Source organism: Rhea americana, unplaced genomic scaffold, assembly GCF_003343005.1.
Source record: "Rhea americana isolate MKP2758 unplaced genomic scaffold, rheAme1 scaffold_106, whole genome shotgun sequence".
NCBI lineage: Eukaryota > Metazoa > Chordata > Aves > Rheiformes > Rheidae > Rhea > Rhea americana.
Genome location: NW_028185106.1, coordinates 3,053,415 through 3,064,845, shown reverse-complemented (window position 1 = coordinate 3,064,845; position 11,431 = coordinate 3,053,415).

The following is an 11,431-nucleotide window of genomic DNA, read 5'->3' as shown; positions in this document are numbered from 1 at the left end:
AGGAGAGGAGAAAGGGGAAGGGGAAGGGGAAGGGGAAGGGGAAGGGGAAGGGGAAGCCCATACTAACAAATGGCAGCAGATGTCCAGCTTTCACCAAGTGTCTTAATATACTGCAAACCAAGCCACTAAACACGAGCACTGGTCAGTGCTAGTGACTGGTGCAGTCTCTAGGATTGAATCCAGTTTGATCCAGCAGTTGACATTCAGGTAAAACTCCCAGAGGTTTTAGTTGGAGATCACCTTTGGCAATGACAGTCCCCTGTTTCTGGTATAACATCTGTCATGTGAGTCCTTCTCTTGAAATCTACAGGGTAGAGGGGAGCTATGTATATATGGTGGCAGAGCTGGGTAAGGAATTGTTTTATCTTGTATGTGATGGATGTTACAGGTGGCTTGATTCTTCTGTGTTTACTGAGGCAAAATATCTAGTGAGGCCATCACGTATTTTGCCTGAATAAGGCCTGGAGAAAGGGCATCAGAATGTAAATTCTATAACTGAGGCACAAATTCAGTCCCTGGGTCACTTATAGATCAGCCACCTTACATGCAAAGTCTTTGTACGGCCCTGTGTGTATCCAGCACAGATTCACATCATTCCAGCCTGACGAGGACTCAACCTTGAATTGCTGCTATTTGAGTTGAGGTAAGCCATCACCTTTTCTTGTTTCTACTGAGAAGTTCACAAGGCTTTTCATGAAAGGTTATCAGCGTAACCAAACCTGCAACTATCACAGGATAAAACCAGTCAATTTCAAGTGGAGGGACAAAAGGTCAGAGAACTGCAAACCCAATACCCCCGGGAACATCTTGGGTTACAAGGTTATGGTACGGAGGAAGGAGGGGGATGAAGCCTTGCCTAGTAAACACTCAGTCAGCTCTCAAAAATAGAAAGTGACATGGATACTAATGGGAGAAATATGAAGCTACTGTAAAGTATGTATATACACCTGCCATTATCACTTACATATGCCGAGAGAGGTCAGCTGTCTCTAAACTCCTCTCCAAAGCTCAGAGATAGTTTTAAAGAAAGTAAATGCATTACATTTAAATTAATTTGGCAACAAGAGGGACTCTGGAATCTGCATGTACATTCCAGAAATGCTTCATTTTAGGTAATAGTATTTTGTGATTTCTCAGGTTGAATCAGTGTTGCTCCAGCAGTTTTAACTCAGGTAAAACTGAATATAAAAATGGTAAAGCTTTTTCAGATCCCATCTGATCCCAGCTCCATTTGGTCATCCTTTTTGTTAAACTATTGCACATTTGATTTTCATTTGCAGTATGTCAGAAACCAGGTCTTTGAGAGAGTATCTGCAATCCATCTGTCTGTTTTTAAGGAAACCTGTAATGGAACATAGTTTATTCTAAGCTATCTTTGATTCATGCACATCTCTTTTGGTGCTAAGTTGCAAATTGTCAGAAACTTCTGTCTGAGACAAGCATAGAGAAAAGATTGTAGTTGTGAGGTTTAAACTATTACTGCAAATTGAATTGGAAATAAATAATGCAGGCATATATAGTAACAGCAGCAGTAACAAGGTTAGCTAGAAAGTCTCAGTTTGCGTTTGACAAGAAAGTAGAAGGCGAAGTAAGGAGGTTAGCCAAAAGATACTATGAGCTGTTAGTCTGTGTAAACCAGAGTCCTGTTAGCCTCCAGCTATGTTTCTGAGTCAGCATAGTGCTCTGGATTCATTGGAGTGCCAGGTCCTGTTCTGCCTTTCAGTGCATGTCAACATTGGAACAAGCCTTAAAAAAAACAAAAAAACAAAACAAAACAAAACAAAACAAAACAAAAAAAAAACAGATTCTATTTCACAAATACCTAAAAGGGTTTCAAAACTTTTGAAATCTTCTGAAATCTTCTAGTCAGACACAACTTTGTTGAAACCTCTGCTTGCAGAGTGAAAAGGTCGGTCTCTGTATTTAAGTTTTTCTCTCTTACGTACACTAGACTTGCAAAATCTAGTCAAAAATGTTGGAACTGATAGTTCAAACAAATCTGTTTGGTTTGACAAAACAATTTTTAAAGCAAAATGTAATCTCCAAACAGACCCAGTGTTGTTCTAGCCCAGTAATTCAGAATAAAGCAGTTAGAAGGATGAGGATCTCACTCAGACTCCTGCATGAATAGGTTTTTGTAGTCATTCAATTGTTTTTCAGCTTCCTTCTCATCACTTCTTTCTTACACGTCTCCATGGCTTTGAACCTGCTGTATGTTTTAGGCTGTGGTTTGGTCAGAAACTTTCCTGGCCTTTGGTCTTGTGTAAGGGCTGTTGTTGCAACTCCTACCTTGTACTTAGTGAAGCTATTTATTTGATTTTTCTCAGGCAAGCCATGGACTTTTAGTCTCTTGATAAGTGCATTCCTAGTACCTGGAAATAGTATGATGTCCTACTGATGCCAATATGTTCATGAAGTGTGCCTAGGAAAATTTCTGAGTATTTTTGTAGGAGACATATTATGATTCTGATTAAAGAATGAATAAATTTGCCTGTCTTAAAACCAAGCTCTCATATTATTTTAAATACCTGATCCAAATTACAACAACCTACTCTTCATTAAAGTGCTTTAAAGTTTGATTATCTGTTAGTAATCTAATGCAATGCAAACAGTACTGATTTGGCTTCTAATAGATACACAGACACCAAGTGCAAGTGATATAATCTAGTAAATTGTGATTTGTGTGTGTGTGTGTGTGTGTGTGTGTGTGTGTGTGTGCCATGCCAGCCTCTAAAAAATGATTATCTCATATTTTTATTTTGTTATCCATGACTGAAGCACTGATTGCACTTCATCAGTGTAATACAGAGATTGCTGTTGGCCAGTCATTACTCTTTTGTGTTTCAGTAACAGTCAGTTGTCATAGGAGCCAAGTCAGCCTGGATCAGGATTCCAGTGTTCCAGGTGTTAAACAACCAAACATCTAAACAGTGGTCCCCCCAAAAAAGTTTTGGTGCAAATAAATGAAGCAATTCAGCAGTGACCTGCAGCCACCTAATAAAACCAATATACTGACGAATGGAAACTCACAAGAGCAAATGAACCAGAAAAGACAGTTAGGATTACCCACTTTGATTTACTGGTAAGTTCAGTCCTACTTCATGTCTGTAACCTCTGGCTAAACTATTTATTTARAGGAGCTGGAAAATAAAGGGAGTTAGGCTGGAGAAACAACTGAGAAAGGAATTAATATGTTAACACTGGTCATAGTAAATACAGCTTTGAGTACGTGTTGTCAGTGTAACTTGAAAACTGAGACTGCAAAGATGAGTTGGATGTCAGCAAAAGGAAATTTTGTACCTCAGGACCTACCATAAAAAGCCTATGTTGAGATATTAAAAAAAAAGGGGGAGTGAAAGAGGGCATATAGGACTGAAAATCCCAGTAGGGCAATGCTTCTGGAGCAAGCTTGTCAAAATAAGGGCAATTTGGTAGTGAGCTGAACAGTCAATAGAAAACATGTCCCAATAGAAATCCGTATATAGTGATTTATTTACATATTCATATCTGTGCTCCACAATAATGCCAAGCTTCTCCACACTGCTTGTTAATTTGCTTATTAATTTCCACAGTCAATAGAGAAACAAAAAGGGAAAACCTTTAAATACAGATCAAAAATATATACTGAATGCTTTTGCCTTTTTTATTATTGTTAAATAGCTACTGGTAGTCCTAGTCTTAGTAGTGTGACGGTAACTAACTGCAAACAAATGATTACCCTTGGTTGATATTGTATGTTCTATCAGGTCTGTCAAGGTTCAGTGAGAAATTAAACATCAAACAAATAAAACTGTAATTGCTAAATGTGGCAAACCAACTAAAGAATAATTCTTGGGGGTTCTGTTGTGTGCCAAGACCAGCGTGAGTCAGTTCAGCTGAAGGCACCTGTAGAAGTTAGGCTGTGCTCTCACCTCTAAAGGGTCTTTGCAAACCACTGTTTCCTCTGCCCTCTGATTAGCCTGAATTATACATTCTCTGGGGAAAAAAAGGTTGATTTTTTTTTGTTATAACTTCCATGAAATTCGTGCAAATGGATGAGCAGAGTCAAAAGCTTGTTGCTCCTAAAGAGCATAGTCAAGTCCCAAAATAGTTCATGAAAATCTGAATCAGGGAGGTGAAAAACAAAGAGCAATGTCAGTCATTTTAGATCTTTTATTTCAGATATTATTAACTTGTCATATAAGCTTGAAAAAAATATTCCAGTATTATTTTAGGGAATCCAGATGGCATGTCATGTTTCTTGCACATCTTTGTTTTCCCTACACCTGGGCCCTTTGTGATATAGAAACATAAGTCACATACTTAACCCTGAACCAGAAAAATATCTACTGTGTCTTCCAGTTCTACATTTTTCCTAGTCAAGCTGTCAATGTACAGGTACAATGTACAATGTACAGCTGTATTTCTATAACCCTATAGGATGTTATATCACTTCCTATAAAAAGGAGGTCACCTTTGGCGAAGGTGACTCAGATAACCCACAGGAAGCAGGTTATTCAGTTGCACATTTTGCTTTATAGTAGCATTAGACATGGACTCAACCAACGAAGTTTGTGTTGAGATCCACATTTCTTTGTGATATAGTTCACTTAAATCATTTCAAAATACTGTTATTAATCTAACTTGTAAATTCACATGTAATATTAAATTAACAATCATAGAGGGACTTCAGGCAGATATTTTAAATCTTAGAAGTAGAAGATGTGGAAATAGCAAGGAAATGTAAGAGGACAGGAGCGCTAATCCTTAGGAGAGTCTCTGACTTGTACTAAAATATGAATAGTTGTAATCATTTATGACCTACAGCTGTGACCCAAAATGGCTTTCACCTGTGTTACTGAACTCCGTTACCCTCCAGGGCAGGGTGTTTGCATCCCAGTCACCTATTGGAAATTGTCTTTTACCTCCATGAGCTCCCTAGCTGTACGCAAAATTGGTTAGAAAAAAGCTGGTTCGTGTAGGCCAACATCAAGCAACAAACTGTGAGAACTATTTAGCAGCAGAGATAACAGTTSCTCTGCCTGGAGACGTTTGCAGGCACTGCTAGACATAGATGGAGCCTAAAGTTAGGCAACTTCTTGGTCAGTTAAGGAAGAGCTTGGTTATGTGCTGTCACTGTATAGCTGTGGCCTTTCAGTTTGCCATAGTGGCCGTTCTTGCTGGAAAAGCGTCCTCTCCGTACCTGCTCCCCCCAAATCAGCGACCCGGGAGAGCTGCCAGGGCGCAGAGCAGAGGCTCCCAAAGCAGCGCCTGGGGCGGGGGCCCCGCTCGTTTTGGAGGTTGGTGGCACCTGGCTCTGCAGCGCTGGGGAGCCTGCGGCGGGTGGTGACCCAGGGCCGGCAGCACTGCGGGGCTGAGGCTGGCTCGTGGAAGCGTAAGTAAGCGTGTGGGCTGGCTTCTGCCGGCGGTGGGYAACTGCTTGCAGGGTTGCGGCGTTCCAGCGGGAGTTGTCGGTTAGGCGAAGCAACGTCTGGTTTTCTTAGAGCGAATTGYGTTTTCGAGAGTAGCGGCCATGCCTCTGAAAGCCCCTGTGGCCCGAGGGATTCGGGGGGAGCTGGTGTCCCTTCCCGTTGGTTCCTCCCTCCTCGAGCGTCTTTGTGAGGAGCTCTCGGTGGCGGGAAGCTAGGTGTTCGCCTGCTAGGCGCGCGCCTCCGGGCTCCGGGGGCTTGTCGGTCAGGCGGTGCCTCCGAGGGGAGAGCCTGGTATTTTAATGTTGAGCGCTGCAGGGAGGTGGTGGTTCTGCAGGGTGGGTAAGTTTGCCTGCTATAAAAATCACCCATTTCTGCAACTACRTCTGTATGGATTTTCTGAGAGGTCTGTGGGGTTAAGGAAGTCAGACTAATGCTGCAGGCTGGTTAAATRCTTTTTAAAAAGTATTTTTCCTCTGCTAAATTGATACTAGGTCAGAGTAGCGTTAGTTCTAAGCTTAACAGGTAAAGCAATGTATTTTGGAGAATTTTAGTAGCAGAGGAGAGAATTTGAATCTATGACTTTAATATTTGCCTTCTACTTTCACCCTGTATTCCAGTATGTTACTTTGTAATACACTGTAATATAGCCTGTAACACTGTAACAGAGCACCATACCGTTGGAGTGTTATCTGTAATCTTACATTTCTTGGTTTTACTCATGATCAACTTGTACCATGGATTACTTCAAACTACGCTAGACCCCTATGTTCATACAGCATCTAATACAGAGAATTTGTGAAGTTTAAACACGGCACTGAAAGCCAGGTTTYGGTTAAGGTTAACTGCTTTGTATCTAGGTGTTGGTAATGCTTAAAAAGCCTCTCCATGTCTGAGTGAGCAAAGTGAACTGGAAGGAGAAGGAGAGGAGAGTGAGTTAATCTGCATCTGAGCCAAGTCCCACCTGTACTCTCTGCTGGAGGCTGTTGGCTTTGTAACACAGGTGGCAAAGTCCCATCTTTGGCTTCCTCAGTGCAAAGTCTGGGGTTGTTTGTTTGTTTGTTTGTTTTTAGTACAAACCCACCTTCGTCAGCAGCTCTCTTCAGCTGCCAGTYGGGGGGCTGTTAATCATCACACTTTTCTCTCTTTACATCATTTTAAATTTCCTGAGTATCTRGAGAACAGGACTTAAGCATGCTTTCAAAACAGCATGTTGGGGTGTGATGGGGAAAAGAGAAGTGTAGATTCTTGAACTTTGATACCAAAAATAATAATTTCTGGAAAAAAGCAGAGGTTGTTTGCTGCATATTAGAATGAATGTTAAGAAATCAGGGGAAAACATGAGTGCATTTAACGTTTTGGGCATCTAGTCTGGAAAAAGTGTGGYTAATTTGTTGTTAAATTTGTCTCTTCAAAAGCCATTTTTGTAGGGAATTGAGGTGTCTGAGCTGTGAGCTGTCTGAATAGGGAGGTGTTTCAAAGTGGTTATTAAGAAATAGCCATGGACAGCATTTGTCACCCGATGGTACAGGTCGTATTTGTTTTTTTTTTGGGGGGGGGGATTTTTTTTGAAAAAAGAACGTAATTCTTAAAACATAATTCTAAAAAAGAACATAACTCTAAGAATCAACACACAAGAAAAGTTGAAGTGTGAAGTGCAGACAAATTTGTGAGGCCAAAGCTAGTAGTAAAAAAAAAAAAAAAAGAAAAACAAAGAAAAGAAAAAGGAGCGAGGAGAGGAGGGATGAAGCATATGTGCTTGGGGCAGCAAAGGTGGGAGGGGGGACAGTAAGGTGGTCAAAGGTGGCAGTAATGAGGCTTTCTCTCTCTCTTTCTTTTCTTAAAAGCAAGCTGCATTTGATTTATCCAGTGAGCCAGCTATCTGCTAAATCCCTCAGTCATTGCTGCCCAGAGAGGGGGAGATGTGGTGATTAGGGCATTTTGAATGYGGTAGAAACCTCTGACTGGATGTGGGATGCAAAAGAGGATTCCTTCTGGAGACAAACAGTAAACATAATTCYTCAGACACACTTACCGTTGCTTGTATTAGCTAGAAATGAGTGAAGTGCACCAGGATGATGCTTGTTTAGAAGCCATCATGCTAACCCTTTGGACCAGCTTATTTTATTTTTGTTGATACTGACTTTTAGGGTATATTAGTGCAAGATAATTTATTTGGAGGGTATGTGTGCTGGTGGAAACTGATAGAGAGTGGGTTTGTACTTCAGATGGTACTCTGTGCTTTAGGGTAAGAGTGCTCTGTATATTCACAGCTTATGTATCATGCATTAATTCAAACGTGTGAGGCTAAGGGTGCAGGCGTATGGATAAACATATTGATCCAAAGCTGGTGTGACTTGACATGAAGCCAGTAGTGCCCTGCTAATTTATACCAGCTCAGGATATGGTCCATTTTGACAAATTTAAGAATTGTGTTGCTTACTAGATCTGATGAACAAGCAGAAGCCATATGTGTATTTTTTTTTTTTTATGTGGAAACTGCTCGGCAGCTCAAATGTTTGCATGTATGTTTAAGGTTGGACACGCGTACTTTCTCTGTCTCCCTCACTCTGCTAGATTGCTCCAAATTTGGAAATGTTCAGATTCCTGAGGAAGTGTGCTTCCAGTGCTTGGAAGCAGAGCATTTTGAGAAAGAAAAGTCCATGGAAGCATGGAATCCATACAGGATAGATAACAGGATATTTTCCCTTTCAGACTGATTCTGATACGTGTTACGGAATTTGTAGAAGACCAATCTTGCTTCCTGCCCTTATTTCCTGACCCTGAGGTCAGGCTGTATAGTGCTCTGACTCAATAGCAATAACATCATGTAAAATAAAAGGTATCACGTGTAGGTTACCTGAAATTTATTTATCAGGTATCTGCTGATGTGCCTAGTGCTGATGTGCCTAGTTATGTATCATAACTGTTACCACATAACTGAATCCTTATGTATTTTAAAATGCATTGTTTGCTGCCAGCCACTTAATGTTCARTTCCTACTGTTGTTGAAGCTGTGTACTCCTTCTAGAGTCGTCATACTCTTCTTTTTTCTCATTTTGTTTCTCAAACTGAAAATTACAGTCGTTGATGCATTCAGGAGCTCTCTAGATACTGTCTCCAGCAGCACTCTTCTTCATTACAGTCTCAAGGCTGCCCATGGTCCCAGTCTGGTGATTTATAATTAAGCACCTTTGTCAGAGCAGTGGGGATGCCCCTCCCCAGCTTCAGGTCATACCATCTGGTACCACGTGAGGGATGTGTTTGCCACTGAAGCATCCTGGAGCAATGATTTGACACAGATGAGATGAATGCAAGTAACTGAATTTCCATCAGACAAGACAGAGCGTATCATAGAGACTTTATGGACTCTATGCCATCTACAGCAGGACAGCTTTTGCCTAATCAGGCATAACATCTGTCAAGACAAAGTCCCTCTCTTTCTCTTCCCCTGAAATTTAACAAGCTTGAACCTGCAGGGTAAATTTTTACTGAATCAGCTTTGTGTAGCTCGTGGCCACAGTCACTTTGATATGGTAGTATCCGGACTAAAACTGTCACATCCCTTGTCCTCAGCTGTATACTTTGCAGTCAAGAATGCAGTAAAKGAACTGGGCTCCCTGCCTACCTAGCAGAAGGCTGGGATACAAACACCAATATTGTTCAGGGCACCAGCTCTTAGGATAGTCATAACCATAGCCAAGAAAAAGAAATGTAGAGTGCCTTGACCAGTCTCCTGGAGTCATCTGTTGCTGCTTCCCTCCCCARCTCCCCACCACCATAAAAGTTGTGCAAGGCAATCTGAACAGCATGAGTGACTGCATATGCAGGTAAATGAGTATTTCCTCTTTGACTTTTTGAGCCCTAGTCCTCTTGGAAGAGGGTGATCACTCCATTCTGTGAGATGTGAAAGTCGTCTGTCAGCAGTTCAGAAAACAGGCCTCATGCATGGTACTGAGGATGTGTGTCACTTGTCCTGCTTTCAAGCAGAAGGTTTAACAAGCTGACTAAACAGCCACTGAATGCTGCTGCCATCCTTTCTCTGTTCAGAGACTCTGCCAGAGTGTGGCGACCAAAATCTTGTGCAGGCCTATGGAGCTCTCTGAAAGTAGTATTATCAACTGCTCTGGTGATTCATTACACATCTGTAGAGTCAAAGCCAATCCTCTCCCTACCCATTGCAGATTTATTTATAAAGAGCCTGCTATGCAAGCTGCTGGATATTTGGTGCCATAGACCTCAAGCTCTGAACCTAAGAGTGCAATCAGAGGCCTTAAATATCCAGAAATCATTTGTTACATTTTCCTTACAATTCGAGGACATCAGCAGTAATTAATTAATGAAAAGGTTCTCCAAAAAGTACTCCCTTCTTTTTATTAGCCTCTTTTGTTCTTACTGCAGAGCTAATTAAATGAATGCCAAAAAGTCTGCTCAAAAGGAAAGGTAATACTAAATTTAAGTACTCCTAGAAATAAAACTCTAAACTCTAGTATGTGTTGGATCTCCAGCTCTATCTTCCAGATTGATCTAAAATGGAACAAGGCGGACTGATTCCAGAACAGGTTTTCATGCACGAGTTATTCAGCAATAGTTATTGCAATATACATTTACTCTGCACTGGTCAGAATTATCTTTCAAGTACAGATAGGCCCTTTTATTAGACTTGGGCAAATTGCAAAAACATTCATTAAAGGTAGTTAGTTAAAAAAAAAATCTTCAGTGGCATACCTAATTCATTTTGTTCTTTGCCTTCCACAAACATCTATGAGATGGCAATAAAAAAAAATTGTGTGTCACAAACAAAGGAGGACCTTCTCGGTTCTCCTATGACTATGTTTACCTAAATATTTACACCAGAACAGTTGATGTGCTTGATCTGAGGATTATTGTAGAATGAACTCAGGGAGCATTTGAAACTTAAAGAATGAGTCCTCTATAAAGACTGTTCAAAGCGTTACCTATGAAAATCATTCCTGGACAATTTACTGAGCAGAACAAATGTGTCAAGCAGATAAATATGACTCCCAAAAAAGGGATCACAAAGAAGATGGACAAATAAGCCGTGCATTCGTATTTGCCCAGAGTGTGGTCAGCGTTAGCCTCATTAGCACAGAGTCTTCCTTCAAATTACATTACTTAACTAACTTAAGCAACAGGAGAATGAAGTTCCCTGGGCAGTTTGCATCAAGTTTCAAAGCAATGGTGAATTTGTCATTGACATTTCAGTGACCACACTCTGGGCAAATACRAATGCATGGCTTATTTGTCCATCTTCTTTKTGATCCCWTTTTTGGRAGTCATATTYATCTRCTTGACACATTTGTTCTRCTCAGTAAATTGTCCAGGAATGATTTTCATAGGTAACGCTTTGAACARTCTTTATAGAGGACTCATTCTTTAAGTTTCAAATGCTCCCTGTTATTGACATTTCACTTGGAATCATATCTCCCTMTTCAAAGGATGAATTCTGGCATCTTTTCCTTTAGTTAATCCTTTAAAAGTGTTTAAACATCAGTGGAGATGGCAGTAGTATTTGGCTCTGCATGCATGACTTCTGGGCAACTACTCAAAACTTACTAGCAAAACTCTTACTGTTTAATCATTCACTGCCAATATATTACATAAATGGACTGATAACAGTCATGAGACTTCCCACCCCCCCCATTGTACAAGTGGTTAAACTTGGAAAAGTTTCTGCAAGCTAGGCAGTGCAGAAATAAATTCCCTGCTAGTGTTTTAAACCAGTGGAATTAGATCTCCTTATGTCGCTAGAAAGTATGTCTTTTATCGTGTAAAATAGATCACATGCTGGAAAATTGACATACGGAAGGATTGGTACATGTTGTCAGTTCAGTAGCAGGCAGAGCAAGGCAGATACCATGCACCATTAGAAACTCTGTTGCTTATGGAGCCTAGCCAAGAGGAAACTCTTGTGTGTTGCCAAAAAACTTCAGCTGGTTCAGGAAAGCTGTCATTGCAAACCCACTGGGAGAGGTTCCTGGCTCTGAATTAGGGGGCAGCTC